This window comes from Medicago truncatula, chromosome 7, assembly GCF_003473485.1.
Source record: "Medicago truncatula cultivar Jemalong A17 chromosome 7, MtrunA17r5.0-ANR, whole genome shotgun sequence".
Taxonomy (NCBI): domain Eukaryota; kingdom Viridiplantae; phylum Streptophyta; class Magnoliopsida; order Fabales; family Fabaceae; genus Medicago; species Medicago truncatula.
In genome coordinates, this window is record NC_053048.1 from 20,496,616 (window position 1) to 20,511,685 (window position 15,070).

General features: G+C 36.0%; 1 pseudogene; it reads left to right on the top strand.

Moving 5' to 3' along the window:
- The first annotated feature begins 9,982 nt into the window (after positions 1 to 9,982).
- Positions 9,983 to 10,064, top strand: LOC120577257 (uncharacterized; annotated as a pseudogene).
- The last annotated feature ends 5,006 nt before the right edge of the window (positions 10,065 to 15,070 follow it).

The following is a 15,070-nucleotide window of genomic DNA, read 5'->3' on the forward strand; positions in this document are numbered from 1 at the left end:
TGAAATGAATTGTTGTTATGAAGTTATAATGTTGTTGTGATCTACCTATGCTGCTATTGTTATTTAACTAAGTTGCATGAGTCATAATAAGATGAATAAGATGATGTTGAACATCCAAATTATTGGATATGTATATGAGATGATGATTAAGATGTTTTAGATGATTGAGTCCATGCATTAGCATACATTTGTTGGGGGCTCATGCCCTGGAGCTTTGTACTCACCATGATGGAGCATTTGCTCAAAATAATTGTTGGGGGCTTATGCCCTGAAAGTATATTAATACTATAATGTTGGGGGCTCATACCCTGAATTGGTATCACATGCATAGAAGAGGTTTAGGTTGCATTGTCGCATTGTCAAGTTAAATGATGAAAGATGTTATGTTATTTATTATGATTGAATGAAATGAGTACTTGATATTTGATTATCAAAGATGTATGATGTTTAAGATGATTATGTTGAAGATGTTTATGTTGTTAATTACGATTGTTGAATTATATTGATTAATATTATTGATTTGTGAAATCTCACCCCTTCTGGTTTGAAATGTTGTTCTTCATATGAGTAACTTGCAGGTGATCAAGCTTAGTGTGCAGTGTTGCTGTCGTGAGTGGCCTTGCCTCACTGAGTCCTAGGTTGCTCTGATACGTAACGGGATGGGGTTTATGATATGCATGCTTCATTCTTTTACGTATTCATTTATGATGTTTAACTGAATTTATGAGATGTTTTAATGAGGCCTGCGTGCCAAGACTTTATGATGATTTGAATTTAATTCCGCTGCAGTTTTGTCGATGAAGGATAAATTATTATTTATCTATGTTTTTAAGATTTTTAAGAATGTGATATCCCGTTAATTGATGATTACTCTGATTTATGTTAATAAATTTTTATATTGGGAAAACGGGGTGTTACACATATTATGGTATCAGATTTCTCTCTCATGAGAGAGAAGTTCCGATCCTAACCGTTTTCTGTTACGGTTGTTTCCGCCGCATTCTTCTTCTTCTACCTCTATTTTTCTTCCCTCTTTCCACCATTGTTACTTGCATAAGCTCTTCTCTTTGCTTCTCTTCTTCCTCTTTCTTGTTTCAATCGGTGATTTTCATCTCTTTTCTTCTCTTTCTTCTCCTTGAATTTTGCGTTTTTACACATTGATTTTTCGATTCCTCAATTGAATCATGCCTCCTCGTCAAGCTCCTGTCATCATTCAAGCTGCACCACAACAAGATGTAGAATCGGTTTTCTACGTTCATCCAAGCAAAGGACCGAATTCTGTTACGATCATTCCCAAACTCAATGGCTCAAATTACTTAGTTTGGAGTCGTTCGATGAAACGCGCATTGGGAGCGAAGAACAAACTCGCCTTCATCAATGGCATTATTCAACAATCTGAAGCTTTGGATTTGAACAGAGCAGCGTGGGAACGGTGCAACCATCTAATTCATTCATGGATTATCAATTCCGTTTCTGAATCCATTGCTCAAACTATTGTCTTTCACGATTACGCTTCAGATGTTTGGGAGGACCTGAAAGAGAGATTCTCAAAAGCTGATAGAATCAGAATTTCTACTCTTCCTTCTTCCATCAACAATCTAAAGCAGGGAGGTACAACTGCTTCTGAATACTTCACTGAGATGCGTTCACTTTGGGAAGAACTTAATTCACATAGACCTCTTCCAAATTGTTCTTGCATTCATCGATGCTGTTGTGAAACTTCAACTCGTGCTCATGTTTATCGTGTTGAAGACCAAATCATGCAATTCCTCATTGGATTGAATGATCAATTTCCGATTGTCAAGACTCAGATCTTGCTTATGGATCCTCTTCCATCCTTAAACAAGGTGTATTCTTTGGTGATTCAAGAAGAGAGTAATCATGCACCTATCCTTTCTCTTCCTGTTGATGAATCCAATATTTTGGTTAATGCTGCTGATTCCAAGAAATCCTATGGTCGTGGTAAAGGATATTATAGCAATCAGAAAAATTCATCTAGACACCGTACCTTTTGTAACCGCACCAACCACACCATTGATACCTGTTACCTGAAGCATGGATTTCCCAATGCTAACAGACCAGGAAATTCCACTGCCTCCACTTAAGGATCCACTAATAGTGTTACAGTTGAATCTGAAAATGTTAGTAACACTGAGCATGGGAATGGTGACTCAGGTTTCAGTATTTCTCAAGACAGATATGAGTACCTTGTGAACTTGCTTCAACAAGCAACTCTGTTATCCTCAGCTGTGTCTCCTTTTGTTTCTACTTCAAATCAACTCACCACTTCACCATCCATGCCTATTGTTCCTTATCAGTCAGGTATACAAAGTGCTTTCTCATGCTCTTTTCATATCAATTCTTTGCTTATTTGGATCATAGATTCAGGCGCTAATGATCATGTCTGTTTTTCAAAATCTCATTTCACTGCTTTTTACAAAATCAAACTTGTGCTTGTTACTCTTCCCAATGGTAATTCCATATATGTTCATTATGCTGGTAATGTATATTTTACTCCTCATTTGTACCTAAATCATGTTCTGTATTCTCCTGAATTCAAAGTCAACTTAATTTATGTTTCCAAAATGTGTGATTCCTTATCTTGTAGTGTCAATTTGCTTCTAATAAATGTGTTATACAGGATGTGACATCACAGAAGATGATTGGTTTGGGTGATAAATCAAATGGTCTCTACACATTGTCTATGCAGTTTCCTAATCAGAAGATGCATCCTCATAGTAGTCTTAAGTCTTTACCAAATAAAATGGCACATAGTGCTTGTACTATTTCTGATTCTAGTTTTACTCAGTCTCAAACTGTGTTTGGTAGTTCTAGAATACCTGAATCTGCATTGTGGCATTTCAGGCTTGGTCATTTGTCGAATCATAGATTGTCCCCTATAACTCATTTGTATCCCTATATTATTGTTGATAATAAAGCTGCATGTGATGTTTGTCATTTTGCCAGACATAAGAAATTGCCCTTTTCCCATAGTTCTTCTCATGCTAGCAGTAAATTTCAGTTACTTCATTTTGATATTTGGGGACCCCTTGCTATTAATTCTATTCATGGTCAGAAATATTTTCTCACCATAGTTGATGATCACACTAGATTTTTGTGGATCATATTGCTTAAAACCAAAGCAGAAGTTCCTATGCACATTAAAAACTTCATTGTCATGATTAAGAATCAATTTCATGTTACACCTAAAATCATCAGAACTGATAATGGTTCTGAATTTCTCCTCCATGAATTTTATGCCTCTAAAGGTATTTTGCATCAAAGGTCTTGTGTTGAAACCCCCCAACAAAATGGAAGAGTGGAAAGAAAGCATCAACACATATTGAACATAGGCATAGCCTTATTATATCAGTCAAATTTACCTTTATCTTTTTGGTCATATGCTTTCTTACATGCTGTCTTTCTCATCAATAGAATACCTACACCTGTTCTGCACAATTTATCTCCTTACCATTTACTTTATGACAGTCCACCAGATATCACTACTTTTAAGGTCTTTGGTTGTCTTTGCTATGCTTCATCCCTTCAAAGTCACAGAACTAAACTTGAAACTAGAGCCAGAAAGTCAGTTTTCTTAGGATACAAGTTAGGTTTCAAAGGCTATGTTTTATATGATATACATATCAGAGAGATCTTCATATCTAGACATGTTGTTTTTCATGAATGTGTTTTACCATATAAATCCATTTCCTCATCTCAGAGTCTTGATTGGGAATATTTCACTTCAATTTCATCCCCTCCTATCATTCCTTATGTTTCTAATATCTCTCATTCTCCATCAACTACTGAATCTGTTCCTCATACTCAGCCTACAACTACTACTACACCCACTAATGACCCTTCTCCTCCTCCACCCATTAGATGTTCTTCCAGAAATAAAATCTCTCCTTCTTATTTGAAGGATTATATTTGTCCTCATAAATCATCTACATCTGACAATAACTTGTACTCTATTTCCAATTATGTTTCGTATCATAACATCTCTAATCCCAACTCTCATTTCATTTTGTCTCTTCATGCTCATAATGAACCCAAAACCTACACTAAGGCAAACAAGTTTGAATGTTGGAGGCAAGCTATGCAAGTTGAGCTCACTGCTCTTGAAAATACTGGAACTTGGAAGATAATTGATTCACCTCCTAATGCTAAACCTATAGGTTGTAGGTGGATTTACAAGATTAAGCATCATGCAGATGGCACTATTGAAAGATACAAGGCCAGACTTGTTGCTAAAGGCTACGATCAAGTAGAGGGGTTGGACTACTTTGACACATATTCCCCTGTAGCCAAACACACCACCATCAGATTGGTTTTAGCACTTGCTTCATTAAATCATTAGCATCGTCACCAACTAGATGTCAATAATGCTTTTCTGCTTGGGGATCTTCAAGAGGATGTGTACATGGACATCCCTCTAGGTGTTTCCACCACTAAGCCTAATCAATGCTGCAAGCTTCTCAAATCATTATATGGACTCAAACAGGCCAGCAGGAAATGGTATGAAAAATTGGCATCTCTGTTAGTGAATCATGGGTATAAACAAGCTTCAGATCACTCTTTGTTCATCAAACATAGTACCACTCAATTCACTGCTCTCTTAGACCATGTTGATGACATAATCTTAGCTGGTAACTCTTTGGATGAATTCACTTTTATTAAGAATATTCTTCACAATTCCTTCAAAATTAAAGATTTGGGCCAGCTTAAATATTTCTTGGGTTTGAAGGTTGCTCATTCAAAACTAGGCATTTCTTTGTGCCAAAGGAAGTATTGTTTGGATTTGTTGTCTGATACAGGTCTTTTAGATTCAAAACCTGTAGCCACCCCTTCAGATCCTTCAATCAAGCTATATCATGATGATTCACCTCCATACATAGATATTCCTGCTTACCGAAGACTTGTTGGGAGATTATTGTATTTGAATGCAACTAGACCAGACATTACCTTCATTACTCAACAATTGAGCCAATTCTTATCTAAGCCAACTCAAACACACTACAATATAGCTTTAAGAGTGATTAGATATCTCAAAACTTGTCCTGGCAAAGGTCTTCATTTTCCCAGATCTTCACTTCCTTATATCTAAGGTTACTCAGATGCTGACTGATGAGATAAAACCGCAAGTGCACGGTTCTATCAAAGTAGTAAAAATAAAGTATCGTTCCGACAGGGAGTTATGAATTTAATTAACTTTTAATGATGATTAGATGAAAGAATTTTAGATAAAAGTTTGGATTTTTAATTACAAGAAAATAAAAGAAAAGATAAAAGCCTTGGGATTATTGGTTCATCCTAACGACAAGTCCTTCTCAAACCAATCTATTAAACTTATAACTTTATGTTAGACCTAATTTCTCAAGACAGTTTCTCTTTTGTTCCTCTAGCAACCAAGCCTATTTCGCTGACTTGATTACTATTAGATTTTGGTCCTAAGTTGCAACCAAGCCTATTTCGCTGACTTGATCACAATTTAGAATCCTTGAAGTTTGAAACTATATGTCTCAAAGATTGTAAAGACTATTTTGCTGCCTTTACAATCTTTGTCTAAATTCACTTGTTCGAATATCAAAGCTCCACTTTCGTTTTATGAATTGATATTTGAGATGATGGATAAACAATTATCAAACCCTCCACTTTCGTTTCCACAGTTTGATAATGGTTGATCCATGTTAAAGCGGTGAATTTAGATAAGGAATTAGGGTTACATAAGATTAAGGTTTAAAGCTTGGTTTGATTAGGATTATGTCATTAGACTTATCCAACAATCCCAAGACAAGAGAAGTCTACTCACTGACGTTCATTGTAGACAAGGAGAAGAAGAAAGAAAACATAAAAGTAAATAACAAAGAAAGTAAAATGAACTTTTATTAGAAAGACAATTGTCACATATTGTATTCCAAGAAAAGATGAATATTTGTGATGGATGGCTACTCTATTTATAGCATACATTTGACATAAAATCTAAGCAATTACATTCGGGCTAAAAATAGAGTAGCTTAAAATCTAAGCAAAAGCAGCAAAAGACACTCTGGAGGGTGGCACGGCCGTGCCAATGCTAGCACGGGCCGTGCCAAGCTTCTGACTTTAGGGGAGACATATTTTGTCTTCCAATCTTTGTATTTTCGTACCGAATCAGCTCCAAGTCCCTTTCTTTTGCTCCAAGACTCAATCCATCCAATATTCATTCCTGAAATATAATAAAATGCAATTTGTAGTAAACTATCTTAAAAAGGAAATAATATTAATATAAAATAAACTAAAATCTAATTAAAACTAAACTAAATAATATCTAGAAATAGGTAATAAATGACTCATCAAACTCCCCCACACTTGAATCTTTGCTTGTCCTCAAGCAAAAGGCATAGACATGGCAGCAACAAAAGGATTAATATATGACACTTTAAATAAAAGCTTATGTCTCCCTCGAGGTTTCATTTCAATGTACACTAATCACAACTTCAAGCATTCCTTGTAAACTTATTCAACCCGACAACAAATCTCAAGTGAGTGAGTGTGTGTAGTCCAACCTTTTTCTTGCTCCTGTATAAGATAGATATTATGAGGAACAGGTTCTAACCTTACCACTAAAATGACCGAGAAAAATCTTTTCTTCATTTCATATAAGAGAAGTGGGAGAGTTAAGATAGACTTGATGAATTTATACATTTGGGGGCTTGTAGATGCCTAGGGACTATCATTTCACATTGGAAGTCCGTGAGAGGGTATCCTTTCCTCCAAGTTTCTATGATCACCCTAAGTAGTGCTACAACTTGTTTACTTCACTTAGGAAGTTCCTCTTTTTAGAGGGTTTAATTTAAGCACAATTTGTTTGAGAAGTCATCACCACATTTAGGAAGTCAGTGAGAGGGTATCCTTTCCTCCACGTGCTGGTGATATCCTTCTGCCCCATTTCGGTTTACACATTTCATCACATTAGAATTATTCCCACACAAACTTATACTACTTTTACTCTGAAGATTTTTAAGGGTCCAGGTTACCATTAAAGCTAGAACGTGTTCCTTAAAATACCTATTCATACACTTACTCAAGGATTGCAACTAGGTGCTATTCTCATTGGAGAATTTTCACAATAAAACTTGATGTGGGTATAGCAAGAACACATACAACACAAGAAATCATTTTCATGTACAAGAAACGACCATTGAAGAGACAAAAAAAAATTTATGTCATAATAAAATAATAAAAATAAGCTGCTTATTCATGCCTTTTACAAAAAAACAAAACAAATGAATAAAGTTCAAGGGAGTTTGGAAACACTACGACTAAAGACACTTTATTAGGCTCCCCCCACACTTTGGAGAAGCATTGTCCTCAATGATTTAAAAGAAGAAGAAGAAAAAGAAGAAGAAGAAGAAGAAGATGATGAAGAAAGAAGAGAAGTAGAGAAGAGTAGAGGAAGAGGAGAGCTCACAATTTTATTGTAGTCCATAAGGTGAACTTGGAGGTGAAGGTGTTGCATCATGTATCAGAACATTTGATTGCCCCTTAGGACATCGTTTCTTAGCCCGATCATTTCAACACCTTGTCTTTGTTGCTCAGTGCATGTTCTTTGAACTTTGGTTTGCATCCATGCCCACCGTTCATCATTATAGTTTCCACCGGCTTTTTGTTCATGGTGTTGTGCACCTACCTCCTCTTCATCACCACCATCATCATCACCATCATCTTGTACCTGTGGGTTAGTACCAACATAAAGCAAATTTTCCACCACCTCCGGATTAGTAATGTCCGAATTAGGTAGAATAATCAAACAATTAGCTTTAATGATTCTCCATTCATATTGGTAATTGTGAGTAGGGTCATGGGTTTTAAGGAATGACAAAGTAAAAGTTTAGATAATAGTTCTCATCTATCCTCTTGATCCCTTGATTCACACTCACCCCAAACTTCTTAGCAATAAAAGTGATGATTCCATCTACCATTATATTACCCTTATCATCCGGTTTTCTTTCTATCAATTGAAACAAGATAATCAAGCAAGTAATAGCAAATGTTAACATGGTGGTTATAAAGAATGTCTCATAAATAGCTCATCCTTCCTCATCAGTCCCTATCTCTTTCCTAGTCTATCCATAGCATTATTATCAGTGTATCGACAAGCATAAATAGATTGAGAGATAAGAGCTTTAGACCTACTCCTTTGCTTGTCATCTTTAAAATGGATGTCATGGTTCTTGGATGTTGCTTTCTCTTTCTTTGCACCACTTCTAGAGCTTTCAATCTCCTTGCCTTTTTGATGCCATTGACCTAGTTAACTTGGTTTGGGTTTTAGGGAAGGTTAGGGTTTGGTAAGGTTTGTTTAGTGATGGGTTGGGGTTTAAGTGAGGTTGATGAGTTTAATGATGGAGATTGGTGAAGAATTTTTTTTTGGTTTTTGGGTTAGGGTTAAATGGTGTAGAATTTGGTATTTGAATGGATGAATGTTGGTTTTGATTGGTGGTAAATGTTTGGAATGATGAATGGAGATAGATATGGAGGTTTAAATGTTGATGTTATGGAGGTTTAGAGAGGGAAGTTGAAGGATGAGGGAAGTTTGTGTTTGAGAATGAAGGAAGAAGAAGAAAAGTGAAAAAAAATGGTAAAAGAGGGTCTGGGACCATGGCACGGCCGTGCCACCACAGGCACGGGCCGTGCCAACTCTCTGGAAGTTGGCTAGGTCACAGGCACGGCCGTGCCAAGCTTCTGGACGTGCAAGGCTCAATTTTCTTCATTTTTTTGCATCAGATTTGGACAAATACCTACAAAACAAATTAAAACAACAAAAAAAAAAACAAACAAAATAAAAGCAATTAAACCCGTGGGTTGCCTCCCACGAAGCGCTCGTTTAAAGTCATTAGCTTGACAATCAAGAGGTTTCTCTACCCTATACCCAATCTTTCCAAAAGGGATAACGGCGTCAACCTGACATTCTCTCCCAAATCACACATGGCTTTCTCAATGCTTTCGGATCCTATGACACAAGGTATGGGGAAACTTTCTGGATTCTTAAGTTTAGATGGCAATTTGTTTGGAAGTATTTCAATAAAAATTCTAAATTGGTCATCTAACTTGGAATTGACAAAACCTTGTGCTAATGGATTTTTAGGCTTATGAGGTGGTGAAACAAATGGCTTTTCATTCTCTCCTATAGTTTTTTCACTTTGAGGCTCATCACTTCCTATCTCTCCCTCATTGTTCTTAATTTTCACAACGGGGTCCTTTAATTGGTTACCATCCCTAAGAGTAATAGAACTTATATGGCCTTTGGGGTTGGTTTCAGTTTGACCTGGGAAGATCCCGGTGGTTCGAGAGGAAGCAGTCACGTGTTGGGCCACTTGAGAGGTTTGGGTTTCAAGTATCTTATCGTGAGTTGCTATGGAGTCTACCTTGGATGTGATTTTGGCAAGAGAGTCATTCAAAAATTTAGTTTGGTTTTTAAGTTCTTGGAGTTGCTTGGATTGATTTATAACATAATTTTCCATTAAAAGTTCCAAGCTGGATTTTTGAGGGACTCTTTGGTTGTTTGCATAACTGGGTGGTGTTGTTTGTTGTCCAAAAAGATATTGATTTACTTGCTCAGGACCTCTAACAACACTACCTAGTTGGCAATCAATGCCAATATGGCCAAATACCACAAACTTCACAAGGAGGTGATACAGGAGCAGGTGTGACTGCACTAGTATTCATTGTATCAAATTTTTGTCTTAGTGCGTCAACCTTAGCAGTTAGATGATCAAGGGAGGAAATTTTGTACATACCTGCCTCCTTTTTAGAGGGTGAAGAAGCAGTGATGACTCTCTCACTTGTCCACTGATAGTGGTTTTGTGCCATGCCCTCGATCAAATCATATGCTGCTGTGTAAGTTTTATTCATCAAAGCTCCACCTGCAGCTGCATCAACATAAATTTTTGTGGTATACGAAAGACCATTATAAAAGGTGTGGATAATAAGCCACTTCTTTAAACCATGATGGGGGCAAAGCCTAAGCATTTCTTTGAAACGCTCCCACGCATCGTAAAGAGATTCACCATCTTTTTGAGTGTATTGAAAAAGCCTCGCCCTTAATTGAGCGGTTTGAGAAAGGGGAAAGAATTGGGCAAGGAAAGCTCGCCTCATTTGGTCCCATGAAGTGATATAACCAATTGTCAATGAATGAAACCAAGCACTAGCTCTATCCCTTAAGGAAAAAGGAAAGAGGTGCAGCCTTACGGCCTCTTGGTTTGCCTTCAAAGTTCCACTGAGTCTTAGAAAAGTTGAAATATGAAAATTCGGATCCTCAGTGGGTGATTCGAAAAATTGATTCTGCTGCACTAAGGAAATAAGTGCAGGTTTTATTTCAAAATTATTACCCTCAACCGTTGGGTACACAATAGCATCGTATGGCTTATCAGAAGATGTGATTGCATACTCTTTGAGAGCACGTTCCTCAACCATATCGTTATTATTATGTGTTTGTTATCTTCTTTTATGTAAGAATCTTTCGATCTCGGGAACGAATTCACCAAGACTTTTGTTTCTTCGCATAAAAGAATGAGAACCCAAGAAGTTAACGGTAAAAACTAAGAAATAAAAAGAGGAAGAAGAATAAAAATAAAGAGAGAGAATTTTTTATTTTTTTTCAGTCTAATCGTTAAAAAAAATTAATCAAATTGCAATAACTCCCCGGCAGCGGCGCCAAAAACTTGATGAGATAAAACCGCAAGTGCACGGTTCTATCGAAGTAGTAAAAATAGAGTATCGTTCCGACAGGGAGTTATGAATTCAATTAACTTTTAATGATGATTAGATGAAAGAATTTTAGATAAAAGTTTGGATTTTTAATTACAAGAAAATAAAAGAAAAGATAAAAGCCTTGGGATTATTGGTTCATCCTAAAGACAAGTCCTTCTCAAACCAATCTATTAAACTTATAACTTTATGTTAGACCTAATTTCTCAAGACAGTTTCTCTTTTGTTCCTCTAGCAACCAAGCCTATTTCCCTGACTTGATTACTATTAGATTTTGGTCCTAAGTTGCAACCAAGCCTATTTCGCTGACTTGATCACAATTTAGAATCCTTGAAGTTTGGAACTATATGTCTAAAAGATTGTAAAGACTATTTCGCTGCCTTTACAATCTTTGTCTAAATTCACTTGTTCGAATATCAAAGCTCCACTTTCGTTTTATGAATTGATATTTGAGATGATGGATAAACAATTATCAAACCCTCCACTTTCGTTTCCACAGTTTGATAATGGTTGATCCATGTTAAAGCGGTGAATTTAGATAAGGAATTAGGGTTACATAAGATTAAGGTTTAAAGCTTGGTTTGATTAGGATTATGTCATTAGACTTATCCAACAATCCCAAGACAAGAGAAGTCTACTCACTGACGTTCATTGTAGAAAAGGAGAAGAAGAGAGAAAACATAAAAGTAAATAACAAAGAAAGTAAAATGAACTTTTATTAGAAAGACAATTGTCACATATCGTATTCCAAGAAAAGATGAATATTTGTGATGGATGGCTACTCTATTTATAGCATACATTTGACTTAAAATCTAAGCAATTACATTCGGGCTAAAAATAGAGTAGCTTAAAATCTAAGCAAAAGCAGCAAAAGACACTCTGGAGGGTGGCACGGCCGTGCCAATGCTAGCACGGGCCGTGCCAAGCTTCTGACTTTAGGGGAGACATATTTTGTCTTCCAATCTTTGTATTTTCGTACCGAATCAGCTCCAAGTCCCTTTCTTTTGCTCCAAGACTCAATCCATCCAATATTCATTCCTGAAATATAATAAAATGCAATTTGTAGTAAACTATCTTAAAAAGGAAATAATATTAATATAAAATAAACTAAAATCTAATTAAAACTAAACTAAATAATATCTAGAAATAGGTAATAAATGACTCATCACTGACTGGGCAGGTTGTAGAGACACCAGAAGATCCATTTCTGACCAAGAAACAACTCACTGTCTCTAGGTCTTCTTCTGAAGCTGAATATAGAGCATTGGGAGCAGCTACCTGTGAGCTTCAATGGCTGATGTATCTTTTGAAAGATTTGCAGATTACATGCACTAGAATTCATGTGTTGTACTGTGATAACCAGAGTGCTCTTCACATCTCAGCTAATCCAGTGTTCCATGAAAGAACTAAACATTTGGAAATTGACTGCCACATTGTCAGAGAAAAACTTGCAGCCGGAATCATGAAACTTCTTCCCATTTCCTCTAAAAATCAACTTGCAGATTTTTTTACTAAGTCCCATCTTCCTCAGCCTTTCAATTCTTTGTTGTTCAAGTTAGGTTTAGTTGATATATACAAACCTCCAACTTGAGGGGGACTATTACTTTTCATGTTTTTAGCTTTACTATTAGAGTAGCAATTCTCTAGTTGCTAGTTCACAGTACTTAGCATACTTTCCCTCTTTTGTATAAATACCATTGTACTGTACTCTTTTCATAAAAAAAATGAGAATTAAGAGTTTCATTCATTTCTCTCTAAGTCATATTAATTATTCTGCTTGTTGTATCTCCTTTTATTTATATTTATAATTTGGTATATTATATGTGCGGTTTGTATTATATATGACTAGTAATTATTGTTGGGTGGGACTTGGTAAAGTTTAATTTCCGTACTGATGTTCTTGTGTTAATGTATGAAAGATTTAGATTTTTATGTCTCAGGTGTATGGTTTTCTTATTAGGGTTTCCGTCTATACACGAAGTCCTGTGATAAGATTTTACAAATCGAGAGTGTACCTTAACTCGTTTTTCCTAGGTAAACTCGTTTCGAGAACTCGTATGAGTTTACCTAAAATTAAAATTAAATAAAATTTATTATTTACATGACATATGTAAACTAATATAATATTATTTCCGTTTTCAGCCACCATAATTGTAACGCCCACTTTCGTTTAATCGTTTATTTAATCGAGTTTAGGTCATTATATTATAATTATATAATATGTGCATGATTTTGGTATGTTTTGATGATTTACGATGATTTGATTGATGACGTGATAAGTTATGAGATTTATTTTATTGTTAAATAGAATAAAGATTTGAAAATAATATAAAATATTTAGTTGAGGGCTGTTTTGATATTTTAGATAGTTTTGGGGGAGAAAGTGAGATAAGATAAGTTATTAGAAAGAGGTATAAATAGGGAAGACCTAATATCTTTAGAAAACCATTGTACGTGAAAACTTTTGGAAAAAGGGAGAAAAGCTTAGAAGGGAGAAGAGCATAGAGAGGGCTGCGATTTCTTCATAACCAGGTAAGGGTGAGACTAATAATTCAATAATGTTATTTACTGTAATTCTGATGATTAGTTGACAAAGTTAGGATTGATTTAGAGAAGTTTTGGAATTAGGTCAAAACCCTAAAAAATTGATGATCAAACGGTAAAACTTGTTAGATTCATGAAAGAACCGTCCTTTAACCTTAGAATATGTTTAGGATGAATTCTGGAATCAAAACCACGCTTTGAACCATGTTGTGTGATGGATTTTGAGAAAAACCCTAGTCTGCCCGTGCTTCTGTTCATCGCTCGCCACGGCGAGTGATGATCCTCGCCTCGCGAGTGATGAACTTCATCGCTCGCCACGCGAGCCCCTTCCCTTCGCCTCGCGAGTTGTTTGGTGCAACTCGCCATGGCGAGCAACCTTTCCTCGCCTCGCGAGCTTAGGCAGAGTGCATGTCATATTTCGTGTTTCGACCTTTTTAGTTGAATCTTGTATGCCTGTGAGTACCTGAACATACCTAGCATTGATTAGGAATGAATGTAGGATCAGAGGGAACCCAAAACAACCTTAGTTTGGGAGTTGAGTGGTACTCGCCATGGCGAGTAAGTACTCTCGCCTCGCAAGTACAACCAGGATGAACTTGTTTATGTGTTTATGCGATCTGTGTCGCACTTGTTGATCAAGAGTGAACCCCTAACTGGTAATGAGACCTAGTGATGTCGTTTAATGCAGTCTGTAGAGTTGTTTAAGTTATATTAATATTAATTGAATATGAACTATTGTATTGTATATTCATGCAAGATAAGAAGATGTGATAATGATACAAATTATGTGCTTTGATATAATGATATCATCTTGTTATGTGACCTGTTTATGCTGCTTCCGTTATTTAACTAAGTGCATAATTATATGATGAAGTTTAGCTCCAAATTATTGGATGCATGTTGATAAGTTGATTACGATGTTTTGTTCATATGTGTCCATGCATAGCATATCATTGAGCTTAGTCCTCACCACGAATATTAGGAGCTTTGTCCTCCGCACGTTTTATAGGAGCTTTGTCCTCCGCACGATTAAAGTATATTAATACTTATGATGACGATTGGTACCACCTGCATATAAGGAGTCTAGGAGCATTGTCACATTGTCATGATTAAGATGCCTTGTTGATAATGAATGAATATGTGATTATGTGATAAGTGTTTATTGATTATTTTACGTTGTTCATAATGAATTGGATATATGATTACGTGATAACTGTTTAGCATTTATGCAAAGTTAATAATGGAATGATTATGATGTTAATTTATGATTCGCAATTACATTGATTAATGTTATTTTATTATGAAATCTCACCCCTTCTGCTTGAAAATGTTGCCCTTCGTATGGGTAACTTGCAGGTGATCGTGCTTAGTGTGCAGTTGCCGTCGTGAGTGGCCTTGCCTTCACTGTGTCGTCTAGGTCGCTCTGATACGTAACGGGATGGGGTTTTATGCTATAACATGCTTCATTCTCTTACGTGAACTGCCATGAATATTTACTGTTTTGACTAACTCTTTTGAGATACTTGTTGGGCCTGCGTGCCAAAACGTTTTACGAATTATGATTATGATTTTCCGCTGCAATGTTTAAGATATTGGTTAAATTATTATTTGACTGTTGGATTATGTTATATGTGATATCCCGTTGTTTTGATGCTTACTCTGATAAATGCTATGTTTTTAATGAAATTTTGATATTGGGAAAATGGGGTGTTACAATAATAAACTTGCAAAATCATAAGTCTCTTAAGTCTTAACCATCCAAAAAGGCAAGTTCCAC